The following is a 25,910-nucleotide window of genomic DNA, read 5'->3' as shown; positions in this document are numbered from 1 at the left end:
GTACACACAACACCTTCACCCCCTGTGCTCCCCCAATGCCTCGTTTTGCACCAGGCTTTGGTGAATTGAGGTTTGATTACAACCGGAATCCACCAACGCCTGATATGTATCCCCTTGAATACTCACCGGTATGCAATACGCTCCGGCCCGATCGAGGGCGGCTCCTGGCGTGTCGGGGATCCGAACCACCGCGCCCACCTCCATTGCCATGCACTGCTGTTGGAGGTGGCCCGGCTCCCCGCAGCGCCAGCAAACCGGCCCGGGCTTCCTCTCCACACCGGTGTTCTGGGGCTCACTCACCTGGGGGGAGGAGAGACAGGCACAGAAGGGAGAAACGGGAGGGCACCGTGGGTGAGGCGGGCTGGCTGGGGTGGTGCCGGCCCCCGCCTCCGCGGTGGGGGAATGGGGCGAGGACAAGACACAGGAGGAGAGGGAGAGAGAGAGAAGAGGAGAGAAGAGAAGAAGCTGTCTGCTGTCCTGCCGCCGGGACAGCCGCCAAATGGTCCTCCACCAGCTCGATGGCCTGATCCAGCGACACCGGGCGGTGGCACTGGACCCACTCCGCGGTTCCTGCTGGCAAGCGTGCGATGAACTGTTCCAGTACCACCTGGTCGATGATCCCCTCGGCGTCGCGGTTGTCGGCCCTCAACCACCGCCAGCAGGCATCCCGAAGTTGCTGGCCAAACGCGAATGGCCGGCCAACTTCCTCCAAGCGCAAAGCACGGAAGCGCTGGCACTACTGTTCGGGGGTGCACCCCACACGCTGGAGGACGGCCCGGCGAAGGTCCGCGTAGGCCAGCCAGCGGTCGGCGGGGAGCTGTAGCGTGGCCAGCTGCACCTCTCCCGTTAGCAGGGGGAGGAGGCGCGCCGCGCGCTGATCCACCGGCCACCCCGAGGTCTCCGCGACTTGCTCAAAGAGCGTGATGAGTGCCTCGGGGTCATCCTGTGGGCCCATCTTTGTGAGGGTGAGGGGGACGGGCCTGCAGTGGGAGCATTGGTAGCCCCCGCCGATGCGAGGAGGTGCCGGAACGCCTGTCGATCCTCTTGCTGGGCCAACACCAGGGCCTCGAATCGCTGTTCCTGCTCCTTACGGAGAGTGACTAGCGCCTGGTGCTGGCTTTGCTGGGCCGTGGCGAGGGCGTGGACCAGGTCGGCAAACGGGGAACACTCCATGGGGCTGTTCGGCTTCTGCGCTCCAGATCTCCCGGGTTTCAGCACCACTATAGCGGTTCTCGTATAACGGTGGAGCACAGAAGACGGCAGGACAGAGTTCAGGTTGGTAGAGCATTTTATTGCTACACTTTTCAGTGAACACTTATTTTGAATTCACAGACACCCACACACACGCAATTGGTGTCTGGTTCGGGGAAGAGCTCTCTCTGCTCTCGCTCTCCCTCCTTAAGTAGGGCGCGGTCACTGGGAAGACACACAAACACAGGTTAATTGCCCTCAGGTGTATTGATTCTCCACTTACCTTCCCTGACTCCGCCCTCCTGTCACAGACCGGCACTTGGCCACGCCCCCACTGCCACAATCTGATATACCATGAAAAAAAGCCAGCCAATATTATTATTGTTATTATTATTGTTATTATTGTTATTACTACACAAAAACATTCCTTTAGGGTGTTTAACATGTCTTTCTCTTTCAAAATTCTCTCAAAATCTTCTGTATTTAACAAAGCAAACCTGGCGGCCATGTTTGTTTACAAATTGTCACACCCTGTGTCTGAAATCGCGCATTCGTTCACTACTCCCTATATAGGGAATTACTATATAGAGGACTATATAGTGAGCTCATTGGTAAAATGAAAAAAACACTTTGGGACACTAGTCCATTGTGCCAGTATTTACATCATTACTGTCGCACAATTAAAATGTGCCAGATCAGTCGGCTGGTGGGTTTTCAAAATAATAAATACATGCATGTATTTTTGTGATAAATCCATATTGTACGGAGCGTATTTCCCACATTAATCAATACAAAGTACCTGCATCTTTGTTTTTTTAAATCAAGGCTGAATACTTTCTTCTTTGCCACTGCCTTTTATTAAATCAAATTTGAGACTTTTAATTTGATTTCTTTCAGCATGACCGCAATATATGATGAGATATATTGCTTTGGTTAGTGACCATCGGTTGTACACTACTTTTTGTGATGCATTGTGGGATACTTTGAGTGCACTATATAGGGTGTAAATAAGCCTCATTAGGGGCGGCACGGTGGTGTAGTGGTTAGCACTGTCGCCTCACAGCAAGAAGGTCCTGGGTTCGAGCCCAGTGGCCGACGAGGGCCTTTCTGTGTGGAGTTTGCATGTTCTCCCCCTGTCCACGTGGGTTTCCTCCGGGTGCTCCGGTTTCCCCCACAGTTCAAAGACATGCAGGTTAGGTTAATTGGTGGCTCTAAATTGACCGTAGGTGTGAATGTGAGTGTGAATGGTTGTTTGTCTCTGTGTCAGCTCTGCGATGCCCTGGCGACTTGTCCAGGGTGTACCCCGCCTCTCGCCCATAGTCAGCTAGGATAGGCTCCAGCTTGCCTGCGACCCTGTAGAACAGGATAAGCGGCTACAGATAATGGATGGACGGATAATCCTCACTAAGGTTTCAGACAACACTACAAAATGGCGTCCACACTATATCGTGCCCTATATAGTGAGTAGGGAGCGATTTCAAACACCAGGACAATTGCACGCTAGCATGGAAATTTTACATCTACAACGTGTGACGTCATGTTGTCTTGACAACCATGCAATATCGTAAACCGTATTCAACGCTCATTCTCCATTGGGTAGAGTGACGCAATACATGTAGGATAAGCAATATGCTAACAATATTGTATGCTATCAAACCAAATGAACGAAACCCGCTAGAAGGGAACAGAGTACATGTTTTTATTCCATTGAAAAAGTGTCCTGTATGTATAATAATTTCTGATATGTCACTGCCAGGGTTTTTTTCCGCTGACTAGATGCGCGTTTTCAAAATGGCAAACCAGTTCAGAATTTAAATTATTTTGATAGGCTTGTGTATTTTTTGTGGATGTGTCTTGATAATATAAAGAACATTACATGGTGGCGCAAAGGTATGAAGTTTGTCTTCTCATGTTGAGAACATTTTCACTTGTTCGCTTCACTCACTCATGATATATATTCACTGTTCGAAAATAAACTTCATATCTTCACACAGGGCGGCACGGTGGTGTAGTGGTTAGCGCTGTCGCCTCACAGCAAGAAGGTCCGGGTTCGAGCCCCGTGGCCGGCGAGGGCCTTTCTGTGCGGAGTTTGCATGTTCTCCCCGTGTCCGCGTGGGTTTCCTTCGGGTGCTCCGGTTTCCCCCACAGTCCAAAAACATGCAGGTTAGGTTAACTGGTGACTCTAAATTGACCGTAGGTGTGAATGTGAGTGTGAATGGTTGTCTGTGTCTATGTGTCAGCCCTGTGATGACCTGGCGACTTGTCCAGGGTGTACCCCGCCTTTCGCCCGTAGTCAGCTGGGATAGGCTCCAGCTTGCCTGCGACCCTGTAGAACAGGATAAAGCGGCTAGAGATAATGAGATGAAATGAGATCTTCACACAGCATTTCCACACACATGTATGTGTGAATGTATTATTTTTTTATTAATTAATGCTATATATTATTGTTCTATTCTATTATATTCTATGTAATTATATTGTGATTTATTTATTTTTTTAATCTTCTCTTCCTGTCTGTCATCTCTGAGTTCAGTCCACTGCACTGCTCACGCACACTGCTCACACACCAGCTCTCAGCTCAGCCTGAGAAAGGGGTGGTGTACGTGCTCCGGTTTCAGCCTGTGACGTAGGTTTCTGGATGTGCGCCACCGTGGAGTTTCACTACAGCTCCATTCTGCATCCTGAGCAGTTCTTCCTACCGGCTTTTCTTTTTGTATTATCTATTATGTACATTTTTCCCCCTTTTCTTCCCTTCTTTTGTCTTGGTTTTAAAGCTAAGGCTTCCAGAGCTATGATTATAGTGGAACACTAACTTATAGTGAAAAATACAACCTTAATCAGGTAAGTTTCACTTCTTCTAGCTTAATAATAATAATAATAATAATAATAATCTTCTCCAGTGCTTTATTCTACTGCTGTTTGGGTTTTGAGGACATGAGGAAACTAAAGATCATCTGTGAGATATGTGTGACTAAACATTAGCCAACCTGGTAGATGGGTCCTTCATGAAATCTACCACAATGCAAATTCTGCTTATTTTCTAACACATTTTAATATAACAGGCACAGAACTGGACAGAGATTACTGATGATCTTCATGCTTCATCATTCTGGCTTATATTTATTTTTAATGATTTTTGTGTTCAGCCTAAGGTCTTCTTACATCTTTTTCCTACCTCTCTGTGGGGTCAGTGTGGTTCAGTTCAGCCAATAGAGTTAAGGGTCTTGGCCAAGGGTTCAACAGTGGCAGCTTGGTGGTGCTGGTGCTCGAACCCCCAACCCTCTGATTAGTAACCCCTTTCACCTTAAGGTTCATATGACAGACTTAATGCATGTACTTCTCCCATGTGATGAGCTGATGTATGTGGTAAGAAGATGCTATGGAGTATTCTCATAGTTAGGAATAATGCTGTGCTCTAAAAAGACTGCCTGTGTACATCTGCGTACATCTGTGCTTCATTTCTCATTATAACCTGCCATTAATAAGATTAAGGGAGAGACTTAAACCTGCTCTGTTTGTTTTAAAGCACCAACCACACTACATCCATCTGCAAAGGTTGTCGGGTGTCTGTTCCCTTGGTACGCTGAGCTTGGTGGCATGGTGCCAACCTGGAATTTGCACCTCTGATCTTCTCTCTGCAGAGACCAAACCAGTTTAAAACCAGGTGACGTCAAAATACATTCGTAAAACAACTGTCTATATAATACATACCTGCTGTTAATCTTTCAGCCAAAGCCACAAGATCCCATGTAGAGCAAAAATACCCAAACATGTTTGCTTATTCTATCAAAGGCATCACTTACCCTAATCCCATGTCATTATGTTTTATTTTAACAAATATTTCACAGGCCTTTTAATTCTCCTGATTTTCAGGCAAGTTGTGTAAATAGGAGTTCAGATCTTGCATTTAAATAGAGTTGTGACAACATTTCAGTGATCCCACCCACTGGGCAGGTTCACACACACCCAGTGTTTGCTCCAAAGAGAGTTCGGCTCCATATAAAACATCTACGTAAATTAACTCCGCATATGTCAGTAATCACAAAATGTAAAGCATGCACGATGTTGTTAGCATGGAGTTATGATTACCATACCTACAGTATGTTCTGTTGTGTTCATGTTTGTGCTCCTCAAATAAAGACGATTTACTTAGAAGCTATCTTCTAAGTAAGTTATTTTGGCCAGAGTTAAAGAAGCATTGCATGCCATCGGTTCACCAGATGCAAAATACAAAAGCTTAAATGATAATGATCAGTGGTGGCTGGTTGTGATATAGTAGATGGGAAACTGAATATCGCAACAATCAACAGCTCAACAATGAAACAATTAGAGTTGAGCGACGCATTATATCATGAGGTCTCTTTGATGACATAAGAATAATGATGCAATGCAAAGTATTACACAAGGTTGCACACAAATGCAGCTGTCATTGTAATTATGTTTCAAGTCCATAACACACTATTGGGTTCATTCTGTTGAAACAGAAAAGATGTACAGTGGTGCTTGAAAGTTTGTGAACCCTTTAGAATTTTCTATATTTCTGCATAAATATGACCTAAAACATCATCAGATTTTCACACAAGTCCTAAAAGTAGATAAAGAGAACCCAGTTAAACAAATGAGACAAAATATTATATGTGGCCATTTATTTATTGAGGAAAGTGATCCAATATTACACATCTGTGAGTGGCAAAAGTATGTGAACCTTTGCTTTCAGTATCTGGTGTGACCCCCTTGTGCAGCAATAACTGTGAATAAACGTTTCCGGTAACTGTTGATCAGTCCTGCACACTGGCTTGGAGGAATTTTAGCCCATTCCTCCGTACAGAACAGCTTCAACTCTGGGATGTTGATGGGTTTCCTCACATGAACTGCTCGCTTCAGGTCCTTCCACAACATTTCAATTGGATTAAGGTCAGGACTTTGACTTGGCCATTCCAAAACATTAACTTTATTCTTCTTTAACCATTCTTTGGTAGAATGACTTGTGTACTTAGGGTTGTTGTCTTGCTGCACGATCCATCTTGTCTTGAGATTCAGTTCATCGACAGATATCCTGACATTTTCCTTTAGAATTCGTTGGTATAATTCAGAATTCATTGTTCCATCAATGATGGCAAGCTGTCCTGGCTCAGATGCAGCAAAACAGGCCCAAACCATGATAGTACCACCACCATGTTTCACAGATGGGATAAGGTTCTTATGCTGGAATGCAGTGTTTTCCTTTCTCCAAACATAACACTTCTCATTTAAACCAAAAAGTTCTATTTTGGTCTTATCCATCCACAAAACATTTTTCCAATAGCCTTCTGGCTTGTCCATGTGATCTTTAGCAAACTGCAGACAAGCAGCAATGTTCTTTTTGGAGAGCAGTGGCTTTCTTCTTGCAACCCTGCAATGCACACCATTGTTGTTCAGTGTTCTCCAGATGGTGGACTCATGAACATTAATATTAGCCAATGTGAGAGAGGCCTTCAGTTGCTTAGAAGTTACCCTGGGGTCCTTTATGACCTCGCCGACTATTACACGTATTGCACTTGGAATGATCTTTGTTGATCGACCACTCCTGGGGAGGGTAACAATGGTCTTGAATTTCCTCCATTTGTACACAATCTGTCTGACCGTGGATTGGTGGAGTCCAAACTTTTTAGAGATGGTTTTGTAACCTTTTCCAGCCTGATGAGCATCAACAACACTTTTTCTGAGGTCCTCAGAAATCTCCTTTGTTCGTGCCATGATACAGTTCCACAAACATGTGTTGTGAAGATCAGACTTTGATAGATCCCTGTTCTTTAAATAAAACAGGGTGCCCACTCACACCTGATTGTCATCCCATTGATTGAAAACACCTGACTCTAATTTCACCATCAAATTAACTGCTAATCCTAGCGGTTCACATACTTTTGCCACTCACAGATATGTAACACTGGATCATTTTTCTCAATAAATAAATGACCAAGTATAATATTTATGTCTCATTTGTTTGTTTAACTGGGTTCTCTTTATCTCATTTTAGGACTTGTGTGAAAATCTGATGATGTTTTAGATCATATTTATGCAGAAATATAGAAAAATCTTAAGGGTTTACAAACTTTCAAGCACCATGGTAACCCTTTTGTTTGAACCAAAAAAAACCACCAAACTTATGATTCCATTCTCTGTCATTGTGTGTCACTTTATTCTGAGATCGGGCAGTGTGTGCTTAGTTTATCTTCTTTAATTTCTATTCCAAAGGTATTTTGGGGGGAAATTGATTATACAAATGTGTCAGCCTCAAATGTAGATGAAATTGAGGAGACATTTTACTCTGCATAAATCACCTGGGGTGGCACGGTGGTGTAGTGGTTAGCGCTGTCGCCTCACAGCAAGAAGGTCCGGGTTCGAGCCCCGTGGCCGGCGAGGGCCTTTCTGTGCGGAGTTTGCATGTTCTCCCCGTGTCCGTGTGGGTTTCCTCCAGGTGCTCCGTTTTCCCCCACAGTCCAAAGACATGCAGGTTAGGTTAACTGGTGACTCTAAATTGACCATAGGTGTGAATGTGATGTGAATGGTTGTCTGTGTCTATGTGTCAGCCCTGTGATGACCTGGTGGCTTGTCCAGGGTGTACCCCGCCTTTCACCCGTAATCAGCTGGGATAGGCTTCAGCTTGCCTGCGACCCTGTAAAACAGGATAAAGAGGCTAGAGATAATGAGATGAGATAAATCACCTGACACTGACAAGCTGCATGAATCTACAGTCTGGGCTAGAAAGAAATCAGCCCCAGCTTCACACTACATTACAGGAATTTAGCAGACGCTGTTATCCAGAGCAACATACAGCAAACAGACTGCGGGTCCAAGGGATCAAGCCAGCAACCCTTTAGACCCAAGGCTGCTTCTCTAACCTTTAGGCCATGGCTGCCCACAGTATTCTGTGTATTTTTCTTCATTGGTGCTCTTGTACTTGGTTCCACAGAAGTCCAAAATAATCCACTCTTTAGACATTTGTTAACAGAAAATAATCTGATGCCAAAATGAAACCTTATACAGTATTGATGTCTTTTTTTTAATCTTTGAAACACAGGGGATTTTAGCACCACCAGTCTCCACTGATCATCCATCCATCCATTATCTGTAACCACTTATCCTGTACAGGGTCGCAGGCAAGCTGGAGCCTATCCCAGCTGACTATGGGCGAAAGGCAGGGTACACCCTGGACAAGTCGCCAGGTTATCGCAGGGCTGACACATAGAGACAAACAACCATTTACACTCACATTCACACCTACGGTCAATTTAGAGCCACCAATTAACCTAACCTGCATGTCTTTGGACTGTGGGGGAAACCAGAGCACCTGGAGGAAACCTATACAGACATGGGGAGAACATGCAAACTCCACAAAGAAAGGCCCCCGTTGGTCACTGGCCTCAAACCCAGAACCTTCTTGCTGTGAGGCAACAGTGCTAACTATGACACCACTGTGCTGCCCTCCACTGATAATGATACGATAATATCATAAGCCATGATTATAATTATTATTATGATTTAAAAGTTCAAGCAGTTATTTTTCTTGTCAATTTTGTCTTTAGTTTACTCATTTGGGGTCCCTTACCTTACCTATCCTCCACGTGCCATGTGGCACATAGGGCCTCCACAGAAGCTTTCCATCTCCCTCTTTCAATCGCAACGCATCGCACCTCGTCCCACGAACCCCATCCTCCTTCTTTCATCTCTTTCTCCACCGTCCTTCTCCACGTTGTTTTTGGTCTTCCTCTTCTCCTTTTCCCCTCTGGTCTCCAACTTAGCACCATTCTTGCATCGCTTGTTGTGTGTTGTCTTAGAATGTGACCAATCAATTTCCATCTTCTTCTCTTTACTTCCTGGCTCACTGGTAACATTTCTGCCCTTGTTAGTAACTCTTTGGTTGTGATATGATCTTGCCATCGTATGCTATAAATCCTCCGGAGGCACTTGTTTTGAAACACGTCTAGAACGTGTTCATCACTCTTAGTTATTTTCCAGGTCTCACATCCATACATCAAGACGGGCAAGACCAGGGTCTTGTACAGTCTCATCTTTGTTCTCCTTGAGATGTTCTTGGAGTTCCAGATCTTATTTAGCCTAGCATACGTCCCTCTTGCTTTTGAAAGTCTGTTCTGCAGATCTTCCATCCCACCTCCTTCCTTGTTAACTTTGGCACCAAGATAAGTAAACTCTTCAACTTCTTTGATGTTTTTACCCGAAATATTGATTGGTTCTTGGTTCTTTGCATTGATTCGTATGATGTTGGTCTTGTCAAGGTTTATTCTAAGGCCGACCCTTTTCGCTTCCATGTCCATTCTTGTGGTTTTGTCTTGCATTTGATTTCTTGTCGAGGATAGCAATGCTACATCATCTGCGAAATCTAGATCATCTAATTTCGTCGTTAGTCTCCATCTTATGCCATTCTCTCCCTGGCCAACCGTCCTTCTCATAATCCAATCCATCACTATCAAGAAGAGGAATCCAGACATGTTGCAGCCTTGTTTGACTCCGGTCTTAATGTCAAACCATTCACCTCTATCTCCTTGGTCTTCTACAGCACACTGGAAGTCAGCATAAAACAACTGTATTATCCTTATGATCTTCTCAGGGATACCGTATTTCCTCATGATAATCCATAGGCTGTCTCGGTGTACCGAATCAAAAGCCTTTTCGAAGTCTATAAAGTTGACGTATATAGTAGCTTGCCACTCGTTCACCTGCTCTATGATGTTTCTTAGAATGAAGACTTGCTCTGTTGTTCCCCTCCCCTGCCTGTAGCCAGCTTGCTCTTTTCTGAGTCTTTTTTCGACTCCATTCCTCACTCTATCGATCACAATACGCCCTAGAATTTTCCCAACTATAGATAGTAACGTTATACCTCTTGAGTTCTGACATTCTTTTAGGTTGCCCTTCTTGGGTAGCTTAATTATCAATCCTTTCTTCCAGGCCTCTGGGTTGACCTCAAACCTCCATACCTTCGACAATAGCTCGTGTATCTTTCCTATCGAGAAATCTATGTCCACCTTCAATAGCTCGGCAGTGATGTTATCAATGCCCAGTGCTTTCCCGCTCTTCAATTTTCTAACTGCCTCTTCCACCTCACTCAATGTCGGCTCAATAACTGCAATCTCTTCTGTTACTTCTTGGAAATCCAGGTCTTCCTTGTCATCTATGGTGGTAATTGGGTTCTGTGGTGGTTCTCTATTCAGGACCTCTTTGAAGTGTTCCGTCCATCGATCTTGTATATCCTTTTTTTGCTGAGGAGGTTTCCATTCTTGTCCATCACTGCAGTGCTTTGATGACTCTGACTACTATTACTAAGTGTCTTTATTAACTCGTACAGTGTTTTCATGTGTTGACTTCTTGCAGCCTCTTCAGCTTGGCTAGCGATGTTGTTTAGCCACTTCCTTTTATCGGACTTGATGCTTCTTTTCACTTCCTTATTCTTCTCAGCATATTTCGCTCTTAGTTGATTCTTCAATCTTTCTGAGTGAGTGCTTAAGATCTTCTTATTGATGGCATCCCGTTGATCTATTAGCTGCCATGACTCTTTGCTAATCCAGGGTTTTTTCCTCTTCTTTGGCTTACCTAAAATAGTATCTGCTGTTTCGGTATATGCTTTTCTCATGACCTCAAAGTCTTTTTGTACTTCATTTTGATCTTCTTCTAAATCATCGCTTTCCTGTAGGACCTGGTACCTATTCCTTAGGGTAACCTTGGATTCTTTCATGGTATCTTCATTTCCCAACTTTGACATGTCGTATTTGACTCTCCTTGATTTCTGTTGCCTTGGAGGTCTCTTAAGCTTAAGCCTGATAGCTGCACAAACAAGATAGTGATCACTCCCCAATTTTGCAGACCTGTAAACCCTTGTGTCTTTTACTGAATTCCTGAACCGCTTGTTGATCAAAACATGATCGATCTGATTCCTGGTCCGTCCGTTTGGTGAAATCCATGTCGCTTTGTGGATAGTTTTATGTGGAAATAGTGTTCCTGTTATGACTAGTTCGTTCCTGTCACACATATCGCAAAGCCTTACGCCGTTTCCATTTCTTACTCCTAGCCCATGCTTTCCCATCACTCGCTCATAGTTCTTGTTCTCCTCCCCCACCTTTGCGTTCATGTCTCCAGTAATAACCAGCATATCGTGTTTGTTTCTCTTATCTAGTACCTCTTGCAGTCTTGCATAGAACTCATCTTTGGTCTCTTCATCTGCATCCTCGGTTGGCGCATAAACATGTATTACCATTAGTTTGATGTACCTTGAGTGAAAATGAGCTAGAATTATCCTCTCGCTGATTGGTGTCCATTCTATAAGAGTCCCTGCTGCTTCCTGTGACATCAGTATACCTACCCCTGCTCTGTGTATATTATCCTCTCTACCAGAGTATATTATGGTCTCTCCATCCGCAAGTTGAATTTTTCCCTGGCCTGTCCAGTGTGTTTCACTTATACCCATAATGGATATCCCTCTCCTGTTCATCTCTCTTGCCGCTTGTGCAAGATTTCCTGTTCTATACAACGTGCGTACATTCCAATTTCCTATCTTCAAAATGGTTTTAGGGTGCACCAATGACCCTGTCAGCCCGGGTGCTTCCTTTCGGGTTTGACTCCCGAGCATCATCAAGCATTTTTGGCGAGGTACGGTCGTGGTGTTCCCATCGTTATCAAATGAATTGCTTCTGCTTCTGGTTTCTGTAATACTTGTTTGTTTGTTTTTTTACGAGATGGGGTTATCAGCCCCAAGCTCAACCTCCACCTTGGAGGACCAGTGGATCATTCTTCATCTGGTCCCTACCTTTCGACCTGTTCGGCATGGGTGACCCTACCAGGGGCACAGAAGCTCCCGCCGACATAGCTTTAGAGGTCATTGGGACACGCAAACCACCCCACCACGATTAAGGTGATGATCCATCGGGATGGTCATTTGGGGTCCATGCTGACAATTTCCCTGAAGCTTCTTTATGGCAAATGTCTATAATGAAAACTGTAGGGTAGCATGGTGGTGCATGTGACTAGCACTGTCGCCTCACAGCAAGAAGGTTCTGGGTTCAAGGCCAGTGGTTGATGGAGGGGCCTTTCTTTGTGGAGTTTGCATGTTCTCCCCATGTCTGTGTGGGTTTCCTTGGGGTGCTCTGGTTTCTCCTACAGTCAAAAGACATGCAGGTTAGGCTAATTGTTAGCTCTAAATTGTCCATAGGTGTGAATGGTTGAGAGGAGAAAACCACTATCATAATCCGGGAGAAGGCAACAGGAAACCACTACTGTAATGTTACTTAGACACTTTGATGGCTGAAGCCATCAGAGCAGCCACGTCACTATAGTGATATGCCAAAATGGATGGATGGATGTTTCAACTGTGTGCTCATTTATGATGTTGCTGTGGTATTTGTTTTTTTCAAGGCATTATTAAAAACCAAAACTGAAATTGGGGATGGAAAATCGAAAATACCAGAATAATTATACACTTTTACTCCAGAATCATTGAAATTTAATTCTTGTACTCTTTCTTAATTACATTTCAGATTTTTTTTTATTTTATCGAGATTGAGTATAGTTATTTTAAAACATAAAATTATCTTTAAAGAATAAAAGTTACTTAAAAAAATTTTAATTTAATTTCATCAGTTGAAAACATTTTTACTTTCTCGTTCTTGAGTACATACAAATGTAACTTTTTTTTACACTTTCAATTGCATACATTTCTGGGGGATACTTCCACTTTTAATTGAGTAAAATTTTGACACATTTCCTTTATTTTCACTGAAACATGCATGAGGTAATATCTCTTGAAACTTCTCTGGTTAAGTACTGTAGGTGGAACTGAATAAGATTTGAATGATTTTTTTTTTAACTCTTTGAGGGCCTCCCCCAAATCGATGAGCATGATGCTGTGGTTCAACGAGAGATAGCAGGCAGAGATAAGACAATCATCATGAGCAAATGTTGTCATGAAATCACTTTCAAGCGCACTGTATAACACTATAAACCCTCAAAATCTGGCTAATGATTTATGAGAGCGGTTCCAAGTGCAGTCACTGTTCTTTTTTTCTTCATAATGAGCTCTTATGAGCACTAAGCTGTGATATTGGTGTGCTAACAGGGTACAGAGTGAAAGGGGTGTGAGGAAGTGGCTATAAAATGACTCCAGGATAACCATGTAAATGCAAACATGCGTTTCGGACCATAAAGCAGTTTTCCAAACGGGTTTTGTCAGCCATGTAATACTTTTCTCCTCAGGTCACAGCTTAAACCTTTGTTTTTTCACATTTTATATCATTCCATCAATCCATCCAGCCAGGCATCCATTATCTATTCCACTGATCCATTAGGATCGCAGGAGAAGCTGGAGCCAATCCCAGCTGACATTAAGAAAATGCAACTGTATAAGTGATAAACAATACAGATTATCCTACATGACTCTTGCTTATGAAAAAAAAATCAAGGTTAAATATCAAGTTAGCTGAAGCAATTATGATGCATAATACAATGTTTAATACAATAAGCAGATTTACAAAGGCAAACCAGTTTAATTTAAAGAGCTGTTTGCTTTTGGGGCTTTACCTTTCCATCCCATATTTGAAGAGAATGCTTATGCTACTTTCATCTTTCAAAAGAATAATGAAATAGTTCGTTATTGTTACAAATGCGTCAGCGTTATTAGAGGAACAAAAGCAGTATAATTTCTTTTTAAAATGCATTAACATGCACTGCATGGAAAGGGATTTTTCTTCATACAGTTGTATATCCACATTGTTTTGAAAGCCACAGTGGTGGTTGAAAGTTTGTGAACCCTTTAGAATTTTCTATATTTCCACATAAATATGACCTAAAACAACATCAGATTTACACACAAGTCCTAAAAGTAGATAAAGAGAACCCAGTTAAACAAATGAGACAAAAATATTATACTTGGTCATTTATTTATTGAAGAAAATGATCCAATATTACATATCTGTGAGTGGCAAAAGTATGTGAACCTCTAGGATTAGCAGTTAATTTGAAGGTGAAATTAGAGTCAGGTGTTTTCAATCAGTGGGATGACAATCAGGTGTGAGTGGGCACCCTGTTTTATTTAAAGAACAGGGATCTATCAAAGTCTGAGCTTCACAACACGTTTGTGGAAGTGTATCATGGCACAAACAAAGGAGGTTTCTGAGGACCTCAGAAAAAGCGTTGTTGATGCTCATCAGGCTGGAAAAGGTTACAAAACCATCTCTAAAGAGTTTGGACTCCACCAATCCACAGTCAGACAGATTGTGTACAAATGGAGGATATTCAAGACCATTGTTACCCTCCCCAGGAGTGGTCCACCAACAAAGATCACTCCAAGAGCAAGGCGTGTAATAGTCGGCGAGGTCACAAAGGACCCCAGGGTAACTTCTAAGTAACTGAAGGGCTCTCTCACATTGGCTAATGTTAATGTTCATGAGTCCACCATCAGGAGAACACTGAACAACAATGGTGTGCATGGCAGGGTTGCAAGGAGAAAAAAGCCACTGCTCTCCAAAAAGAACATTGCTGCTCATCTGCAGTTTGCTAAAGATCACGTGGACAAGCCAGAAGGGTATTGGAAAAATGTTTTGTGGATGGATGAGACCAAAATAGAACTTTTGGGTTTAAATGAGAAGCATTATTTTTGGAGAAGGGAAAACACTGCATTCCAGCATAAGAACCTTATCCCATCTGTGAAACATGGTGGTGGTAGTATCATGGTTTGGGCCTGTTTTGCTGCATCTGGGACAGGACAGCTTGCCATCATTGATGGAACAATGAATTCTGAATTATACCAGGGAATTCTAAAGGAAAATGTCAGGACATCTGTCCATGAACTGAATCTCAAGAGAAAGTGGGTCATGCAGCAAGACAACAACCCTAAGCACACAAGTCGTTCTACCAAAGAATGGTTAAAGAGGAATAAAGTTAATGTTTTGGAATGGCCAAGTCAAAGTCCTGACCTTAATCCAATCAAAATGTTGTGGAAGGACCTGAAGCGAGCAGTTCATGTGAGGAAAACCCACCAACATCCCAGAGTTGAAGCTGTTCTGTACGGAGGAACGGGCTAAAATTCCTACAAGCCGGTGTGCAGGACTGATCAACAGTTACCGGAAATGTTTATTTGCAGTTATTGCTGCACAAGGGGGTCACACCAGATACTGAAAGCAAAGGTTCACATACTTTTGCCACTCACAGATATGTAATATTGGATCATTTTCCTCAATAAATAAATGACCAAGTATAATATTTTTTGTTTCATTTGTTTAACTGGATTCTCTTTATTTACTTTTAGGACTTGTGTAAAAATCTGATGATGTTTTAGGTCATATTTATGCAGAAATATAGAAAATGCTAAAGGGTTCACAAACTTTCAAGCACCACTGTACTCATATGGTGCGTTCATGTGCTATGGGAATTATGGTAAATACCAAATGCCGACATGGAAAGCACACATGAACGCCCCCTCTTGTGGTACCGTATTTTCCACTGGGCAACTCGTAGAAAATTTTGATACACGAGTTGCCGAGATGAGATGAACTTTAACCTTTTCAACATGGCGGCGAGCGGTACAAGACACTTGAATGATAAGCACTGTATGCTACTAAAGTTTTTTTTTTATTAGTACTAGTGGGTAGTTTTTGGTGTCTATGCAATGTTGCGTCATTAACAAGTGTAATATAATACGTTAGAAATCCGTTTCCTTTAAAAATGTGTTGTTATGGTTTGTTTTTACCTATCCAGAGCAGACACTATTGCTAACGATAGCTAACTAACTATTGATAACTAGCAGTCCGCGTCCTTTGTCAACAACAACAAAAGCATGTGAACACAACACACTGGTAAATGCCATTTCCCAACTGGAAAATATCATCTTCCCATAGCACATGAACGCAGCAATAGACACAAGATGAGATTAAAAGTTGAATATGAGACTGTAGAGCAAACTTTCAGTTGTCTTTTCCTGATATTTACATTGAGATGTGTTGACATCTTAGAACATAGCCCTTTGATGGCAGACCACTCAAGTTTTAGGGTGTGGCATGATTGCGATTCAAACTAGCCCAAGAGAGCAAAATTGGCCATGCTTTCAGTGAGGGAGGTGTGGCATACTCTTTCTCCCCTGTCAATTACAGCAATGCTATCCAATCATGGGCGTCTGTGAGCTAATGCATGTGCAGGTGGATGGATAGCGCTTTCCTCCAAGTGTGTTACACCACCCCTGATGCTGCCTGAGAAAGCAGTTCGAAAAGATGCGGTCAGCTGACTTCACGTGACTTGGCGAAAGCATGTGACAGACTTTAGCCTTCGTATTTGGTAGCTGTTGTGTGATAGGGGAGAGCTGTCTAGTGGGTGAGATTGGCCTATAGGGAGAAACTCAGGGAACAAAAAAGAATCAGCCTTGCAATTCCAATAGTTTCAGATTTGACCATATATGAGTGTTTTAAAAATTAGTTTATCAGACAAAAATATAGCTCGCCCCTTTAGCCATGTCATACTTTTTTTTTCCTTTCACGTATGAGGTCTGATGACATCATATGGCATGACATGAAAATTAAATCACCCATACAGCTTTATCATGAAATTTATGATGAATTAGCTTATTTTGCAATGTTCAAATAACACAAGGTAGACATTATGCCTGATCAGTCTTCCATGGTCTTATGAGTTTAACTTAAGGTCTAAACAAACGTTTTCTAACATTATTGTGGAAGGAAAACCTTTTGTTATTGAGTACTAAATCCTTTAAGAATCATTTAGGTGCTAGATTTAACATTTTTTTTCCCGAAGAGTGCCATTGAGCTTACTATATATATCCAACATTAAATAACAAATTGTGAAAAATAAACATCCGGTATTTTGTTTCTTAGTTTACTTTTCCACTATTAGTAGTCTATAATAACTTATGCATGTTTTTTCCACTGTATTTGACATGCCACTGTTTAAAATAAACCCAGACAGTCCAATAAAAATTACGCAAATAGACAGGATTTTAAATGAGAGGAAGTTACGCCAACTCAGTCTGCTGCATTCCTGTCTAGAGAACTGTCACAGCTGTGTGAGCAGAGGATATTAGCTTTTTTTGTGGTGCTGGGACATTTTCTTTTGGTCACCCATTCATCCATTCAGACTTTTGAGGTTGCTGCAGCATACTCATTTCAAACCTTTCATCCTTTGTTCGTTTCAATTGGCTGCTTCCAATGTATATAAGACTAGTGCGTTAGTAAGTAGAAATTCAGCAAAATTTCCAAAAGTAAGATATATATAAAAAGCGAATTATGGTTCAGAGCCGTGTTGCTATGTAGACATCTGTGTACAGTTGTGGTCAGAAGTATACATACAGTGACATGAATGCCATCTTGGATATGAATGTCATGGCAATATTTGGGTTTTCAGTAATTTCTTTGAACTGTTCTTTTTCTGTTGCTTGGACATAAGATGGAGAACCTCTGTTTTATCAGGGTTACACATAAGACCATTTACAGTACACCAGATGATATCCTTCATGCACAACTCAATTGTTGAAGGTGTTGTCGGATGATCATGCTTGGTGTTGATGGAAATATATAGCTGAGTATCATCTGCATACATCATGCATCTACTGTAAGACTGTGACCAGTGATGACTTCTTCCAAAAGAGCAAAAAAGAGAATTTTCACTGACTGGGTGCGATGAAGAAGATACTGTAAAATTGAAACCATTGAACTACTGTCCCACACATTCCGTAACGATCCCATAGTCTTTCCAACAGCAATGAGTGGTCAGTTGTATCAAATTCCGATGACAGACCCAATAAAATCAAGATGACTTCCTGATGTTTATCAAGGGCTGATAAAATATTGTTAAAGGCATGAAGAGGAGTTTTTGTGCTGTGGAAGGCTCTATAGGCAGATTGGAACTTACCCAGAAGGTGATTTTCAGTCAGATGGTTCATTATTTGGGTGGCAGCAACACGCTTAAGTGTCTTAGAAACAAAAGCAAGGTTGGTGATGGGACAATCCCTCTTAAATTCATCAGTATATTCAGCTTTCCGTTTAAAAGATGGCATGATGATGCCTTTCTTTGTTTTAATAAAATAAAGACTCATCTACTGTGTTTTTTCAGTTTGGTCCAGTGAAATAATTTCCTGGGTGTGCATCCGGACCACGGACCACCAGTTGACAAACCCCTTTCTAGAAGCATGATTATGGCCACATTTAGGCTTGAGGTTCCACAATGCTGTGGTAGTGGTTTGTGGTCCAAATATGACATGCATAAGTTAATACACCACCACAGCAGCAAAGGGTATTTACAGACATGGAACTGTGGAAGAGGAACTGTGTGCACATGTAGGGGTGAAGTCTGCCACCGCCCAGTCTTAAAACACTTGGCCTCATTAGAAGCATTTGAAATCCTAAACTTATAAATTGAGACAGTTCTGTTCTAAAATACAGGGAGTGCCAATTACTATCCTGACAAAAAGCAACTGAAAACATACCCAGACTTTCTCCACTAAGGCCCTGTCCACACGGCAATGGATTCAGGTGAATCTGATAAAATTGTTTATCGTTTCGGCCTGGCGTCCACACGGCACCGGCGTTTTGGGTGCCCCAAAACGAAATCTTTTGAGAACGGGTTCCAGAGTGGAAAAATCTGGCAACGGCGCCGTTGCGAAGTCGTCTGGATGAGTAGAACGGATTTGTTTACGATGACGTCACAACCACATGACTGTAACGAACTCGATGTGAGTTGTCAACAAATCCTATAACTTGGTTCATGAAACGCGCTTACAAAATATTTTCACTGCTTTCCAAAAACAAAAACAATCCCGCCAGCAAAAATAAGGGAAAAAAAAGGAGCGATCTCACCTCTTCAGATGTTGGTTTAAGTCCGACAATACATTCCTCAAAAAGGGCGTAGAAGAACAAAGTAATCCATCAACGTGTAGCATTCAATTTATTCCGGACCATTAAAGAATTCTGGAGGATATCAGAATGTTGGCGTACCGGCTTCCATCTACCCCCATTCATTCCTCTTTCCGCGTCTTTCGTTTTACGCTACTGATTAATAATCAAAACTTTATGTGGCTGATGCTACAGAAGAAGGGGTTTATGCGCATGCGTCTACTTCTTCTATTGTTCTGGTGTCTCTGATGGGACCGTCTTACAGCGCGCGTAGAGGTGTGGCATGTGTATTGCATCGTTTTCAGCAAGCGTTGCGTTGCCATATGTACCTGATATTTTACTGACCCGTTGCCCATGTGGACGCGATATTTAAAAAAAAAAATCTCATTGCCGTTGTCGTGTGGATGTAGCCTAAATTTAGTGTGCTTTCTGCCTGGTCGGATTTTACATCTCATTGATTATATGGTTGTGCTTTACCTGCTCAACGGACTTCTCCCAGTGTGAACTGTGAACTCTGTTTTCACACATTTCCACTAAGCAAGCCTCTGATTGGAATCTTTAGAAAAGGCTTCTTCCCCCAGTTGGATCTCTTTGAATTTCCAGCACTTTCTCTATAATCAGAATCTAGCACCTTCAACTCTCATTTCATCTTAAAGTTGTTGTGTACGGCGGGGGGAAGGAGGGCTTCAGTATTTTAGGCATAAAATATATAAATAAGATGCTTGTGTTTTTGCGAGTCAATTATTAGTACCAGAAAATACCCTCAGACCCCAGAGGGTTAATTGACCCCAGTAAATTTGCAGGCCAAGAAATTATTGTTGTTGATCACATATAAAATAGAAGGGAGAAAGATATTTCCATACATCTTAATCTAAGGTTTACACTTAAATACTTTTTTAAAATACTGTTGTACTTTCAAGTATTTCAGATGACTGTGTAAAAAGTTCAATCAATAAAAATCTTTATCTGGATAACCCATTACTAGGCATATCAAGTAAAAATTCAAATTCAATCCAAATTGCTTGAAACTGCTCTCTGTGAATTCAGAATTGAATGCAAAACAACATACTTTTTGCAGAATTAAAATGTTTATCCGTTCTTGAGATATTACCAGGCAAAGATTGAAAAAAAAGGCTTAATTTTTAGAAAACTGTCATAATATTCTGTATGAGGATCACATGGTCCAAAATGGGCCTCATTAACGAATGAGATCAAATGCTTTTTCTTAATAACTTTTTTAATTTTTAAGATATTTACATGGAAATTGGCAGACACATGGCTGTATACTGAATACAAAGTTGGAAAAATTAGTAAAAACGAATTATGCAAATTAGTATTTACTTAGTATTCATTATGCTAATTACGTAACAAAAGTTAAATAGGTACACTCTTCAAAGTTTCACCAAATGGCTTTATTTGTGCATTATAAAGCTGATCTTAACTCTCATTTATACATCACAAAGAAGGAGAAATCAATGTTAATTATAAAATATGCATAAATAAGCACTGAAAGTCATTCACATCTACCATTCTCTATCAAAATAAAGTAATAAAAGATTATTTCTAATACCCTCTTTATGCTCTGTAGGTCTTTGTATTTCTCAGTAGGGCCTACTAGTGTTTATATGAAAGAATATGAATGATTATTTTGATTCATATTCACAGCTTTCAAGGCGAACCTCGAAAAAACTGTGTGAGCCACATCCAATAAACAATTCCAGTTAATGGAATTGAAATGGACACTCGGATTTCTGATTTCTGTTTTTTTTTAAATATGATTCTGACCACTAAGATCTCAGTATTTTTCATCAGAGCAACTAGTTATATTCTAAAATAGTTATTTATTTACATGAATTGGTTTGATTTGAAAAAATAAGTTGGTAAAGCTATGAAAACTCACTTCAAAGTCTCCCATGAATAGGGTTGCCACCTGTGTCTGACAAAAATCCTGGACATTTCGACCATCCAATCGACCTTTTTGCTTGTAAGCAACGGCGCCCTTCGCATATCTAACCCAAGACAAAAATCGCCCTTCTACGCTGAAATTGTATTGCTCTAATTAGTAAAAATGACGCTTTTGCTAGTTATTTGTTTAGTTAATTGCTTTACATAATATAGCAGGTCTTCATTATTTTGGTTTATTTCCAACAGTTTTTGGTTGTGGACACCTGGGGGCAGTAGTGGGCACAGGTAAACGGGGAATACATAATTAAGTTCTGTTTATTTGCTTATGTGGAATAAAAATAAATAATCTAATTTTTCATTGTATCTAAGAATACCTGAATGTAACAATGTAAGGTGTAGTGTCAAACAGCTTACCTGATTGCTTAGAGTGTGGTGTGTGCTTTGCTTGTGCCTCTGCTGCTTGCTGCTCTTGGCTAAACAAATACATAGGAGGACATGTAACTGATATAACTGGGCACATACAGTACATACAGGAGTAGGCAGATAAGACTATTTGGATTTCATTTAATTCACCAAAACCTTACCTAATCTTCCATTTATATTTGGTGTTTTTCTTTGCTGCTGCTATGAGTCCTGGCTGATTTTCAATGAATGTCTTGAGGACAACTGAAAGTTTAGCCTGACTTGAAGCTCAGCCTTCACCATTGCAACAGAGAGTCTGTTTCTTTTATCAGTCCAAGCATCCTCCATTGCCCCTTTTCCACCAAAGCAGTTCCAGGGCTGGTTCGAGGCCAGTGCTTAGTTTGGAACCAGGTTTTCTGTTTCCACTGACAAAGAACTGGCTCTGGGGCCAGAAAAACCGGTTCCAGGCTAGCACCAACTCTCTGCTGGGGCCAGAGGAAAGAACCGCTTACGTCAGCGGGGGGGCGGAGTTGTTAAGACCAACAACAATAACAAGACCGTGAAAGATCGCCATTTTTAAGCAACGAGAAGCAGCAGCTGTACAAACGCGAAGTCATCCATTATTATTATTATTGTTGTTGTTGCTGCTGCTGCTTCTTCCGTGTTGTTTTTGCTTTGATATTCGCGCCAAGGTTTATGTAAACGTAGTGCCGTAACTGACATATACAGCGATGTAAGTGACGTATACAGCGATGTAATGACGTATTCAGCGATGTAATGACGTGCCTCCGCTTAGCACGGCGAGCTACAGAAAAGCAAACTGGTTCTCAGCTGGCTCGCAAGTTGAAATACACATTTTGCCCATCATGTACAAAAAAACCGGGACATTCAGTGTCCCGGATTTTTTTTTTTTTCCGGGACAGACCATGAAAATCCGTGACAATCAGGAAAAACCGGGACAGGTGGCAACACTACCCATGAATCAACATCAAAACTAGCTGATGGAAAATTTTGCTGAATACTTCATCAGAAACAGTGAGAGATAGAGAATATCCCTATAAAGGTTATCTGATTGAGAGTCACGAGTAATCCAGTCAGAAACTGATCAAAAGAAAGAGAGCCTGATCACTTTACCGTGACTCAAAAAGCACCGGCAGTTTCCCAACGTCACTCAAGCAGAGTGTGAACTCTGCTGTACCAACATCAACCTGCTGTTACACCCAAAGTACTGAACAGATCTTAACGAGATACATTTCTTTGGAAAGCAGAGATTATAAGCTTTTTAATGATAGTATTCATGATAGAAAATATTCAAGAGTTAAGCAATGAGAGGTTTGGAAACTCAGATGAGTGTCTGCATGCACAGTTTTCACAGCGTGGCCAGTGAGCATCTGATATGCCTACCATTACAGGCATTTAGCAGATGCTCTTATCCAAAGTGACATACTACATACCCAGAGCAGCCTGGGGAACAGTTGGGGGTTAGTTGCCTTGCTCAAGGGCACTTCAGCCATTTCTGCTGGTCTAGGGAATCAAACCAGCAGCCTTTTGGTCGCAAAACTGCTTCTCTAACCATTAGGCTATGGCTTCCCCTACTAATTTTGAGATAAAAATTTGAGCAGTATCTTTTACAACTTTGGTGACTCGCAGAAACCTGTTGCTGAATGGTCAGATTCTGATTGGTGTAGGGACTGAATAACAAAGTGTACCATTCATTCATTAATTCATTCATTCATTGTTTGACTGACTAATAATCCTTCTTTACATATTATCACTAACTTTTCCACTTTGAAATTCAAATACCAACAAAAAAGTTTGTTTTTTTTAACTACTAAACTGTAAAGCTAGTACTTTGCAGTTGGGATCAAGACATTATCTTACTTGTTGTGGGTGACATTACAGAACTCATTCGCAGCTGAGCTATGAAAGTAAAATAACTAAAAATTGTTCGGGTTGGCACAGTGGTGTAGTGGTTAGCACTGTCACTTCACAGCAAGAAGGTTCTGGGTTTGAGCCCAGTGGCCGATGGGGGCCTTTCTGTGTGGAGTTTGTATGTTCTTCATGTGTCTGTGTGGGTTTCCTCCGGGTGCTCCGGTTTCCCCCACAGTCCAAAGACATGCAGGTTAGGCTAACTGGTGGCTCTAAATTGACCATAGGTGTGCGTGTGTGGTTGTTTGTCTCTATGTATCATCTCTGTGATGATCTGGCAACTTGTCCAAGGTGTATCCTGCCTCTCACCCATAGTCAGCTGGGATAGGCTCCAGCTTGCCTGCGACCCTGTAAAGCAGGAAAAGTGGCTACAGATAATGGATGGATGGATGGATGGATGGATTCAGCTCTGGATGTTGCCAATACCTGAGTGTCTGGATGACCCTGTCAGTTTTCTTTTCTACACTCAAAGTCGCCCATGATGGTTGATAATTGTGCCGAGTTTAACTTTTCTCCATTCCTTCCTGTGTCAGTTTACGTCCCTTGTTTCGACTTGGATTCTGATGTGATGCATACTCTATAATAACCATGCAGTAAACAGTTACAGGTAATAAACATAAACAGATGCATATCACATGCTTTTGTACTCAGTGGACAACACTGTAAACGTCATCATGATAACTGCTTGAAATATGAGGCAAAGAAAGCTTTGTGGTGTGCAATGCAGTGATTCCCAACACGTGGTTCTTAAATACCAGCTTGGGAACCAGTGGAGTAATGGATGTGTAGCCTACTGTATTTTATCCAAGTTGATATTTATGCTTGAGTAAACATAGTACCTCGAAAAGTGTTTGTTTTCTACTGTAAATTACTGCTATAAATGAGCAGCATTACTCTTTGCGGTTATGGCATTACATCATGATACTCATTTGGAAACCTTGGCGATAGAGCAACCAAGATAATGGTTGGTTTTCCTTTTTTCTCCCACTGACAGAAACCACAGCAGAATGATAACCATGTCTCATAATCTTGTTTTCATGTCTGTCCTCTAATCTGTAACTCACAAACAGGAACATCACCTATTTTTTTCCCTTTTTCTTTCTACTCTTGCTCTAGCCAGGTACGTTTCACAAACCTGTGTAAATCGTAAATGTTTTTGATATTTGACATGTGTAAATGTACAAAAGAGTGATGGTTCTTTTGCACAATAGTCCACTGTGAAATGACTACATTTGGGCCTCATTAATGATACCTTTCCAAATCTAGTATTTCAGCATTTATACTCCCACACCATTAATATTTCATGAACGCAATTCAAGATTTGATTCAATTCATGATTTTGGGTTCATGATTCAATTTTCCCATTATATTTTTGAAAAAAGAAGAAGAATGTTTTATTACCAAAAATGCAACATTTATTTTATTATTCTTTATCAACTTAAATATTACTTTTGTTACATAAAAAACCCTTTGTTTCATTTTCTTAATAACGAACAATAATTATTTACCCACATTTGTATAGCTTTACAGAAAATTAAAGGCTTTAAACATGAGCTAATTTAATCCATAATTTATCCCCAATAAGCAAGCCGGTAGCAAGGGTGGCAAGGAAAATCTCCCTCAGACGACATGAGGAAGAAACCTCGAGAGGAACGAGACTCAAAAGGGTACCCATCCTCATTTGGGTGATAACAGATAGCGTGATTATAAATAACTCACTTCTATAACTGTGTCCTATATAGTCACAAAGTATAACTGTGAAACCAGGAAAATCATTATAGTTTTAACATGAAGTTTGTTTTGTTGAAGTTATAAACTGTTCATTGATGGAGACTTGAGTGCAAAACTGTTCATGACAACTGCAGTCCTAAAGTTAGCAAGTCAGCTGTAGTCCTCAGACATAAATGTATTACTGTAAGTGTCCAGAGCCATCTTCCAAGTGCGACACAGACATGAGGGTGCCCTGGGACATAAAGCAGCCAGCCAGTACACCATCAACAAACCCGAGTGAGCGAGTGAGTGGGAACTGACAGCATCCATACATCCCAGTTTACTAAAACACTCTATGCCTGAGGACCCTCCAGATCTACTCCTTTAACTAATAAAACTATTAACAAAAGGCTTGACTAAACAGATATGTTTTCAGCCTAGACTTAAACACTGAGACTGTGTCTGAGTCCCACTTACTGGAACATCCCAAACACTACTTGGAAGGCTGTTCCATAACTGTGGGGCTTTGTAAGAAATGGCTCTGCCCCTTGATGTAGCCTGTATTGTATGAGGTACCAGCAGACAGCCTGCACCTTTTGATCGAAGGTGGGTCATAAAGGACCAGAAGTTTGCTCAGGTACTGTGGTGGAAGACTATTCATTGCTTTAAAGGTCCATAGTAGTATTTTATAATCAATATGAAATTTGATTGGGAGCCAATGCAGTGTGGATAAGATAGGGGTGATGTGCTCATATCTTCTAGTTCTAGTAAGGACTCTTGTTGCTGAATTTTGAACTAAATGGAGCTTGTTTATGCACTTATTGGAACATCCAGACAGTAAGGCATTACGGTAATCCAACCTAGAGGTAACAAAAGCATGAACTAGTTTTTCTG

The 25,910-nt window shown here is 41.5% G+C and overlaps 1 protein-coding gene across 2 annotated transcripts in view; it reads left to right on the top strand.

Annotated features, from left to right (window-relative positions):
• Nucleotides 1–3,880: 3,880 nt before the first annotated feature.
• Nucleotides 3,881–25,910, top strand: part of relt (RELT TNF receptor) — an 84,496-nt gene continuing 62,466 nt past the window's right edge. For both annotated transcript variants that reach the window (XM_060924043.1, XM_060924042.1), the window contains exons 1-2: nucleotides 3,881–4,032; nucleotides 4,718–4,855. The gene's annotated coding sequence lies outside the window, so the exon portion shown is untranslated. The remainder of the gene's footprint in view (nucleotides 4,033–4,717; nucleotides 4,856–25,910) is intronic.

The sequence above is a fragment of the Neoarius graeffei genome, chromosome 6 (genome assembly GCF_027579695.1).
Source record: "Neoarius graeffei isolate fNeoGra1 chromosome 6, fNeoGra1.pri, whole genome shotgun sequence".
Lineage (NCBI taxonomy): Eukaryota > Metazoa > Chordata > Actinopteri > Siluriformes > Ariidae > Neoarius > Neoarius graeffei.
The sequence above is the reverse complement of the archived record's forward strand: the minus strand, read 5'-3'. Positions and strand labels throughout refer to the sequence as shown.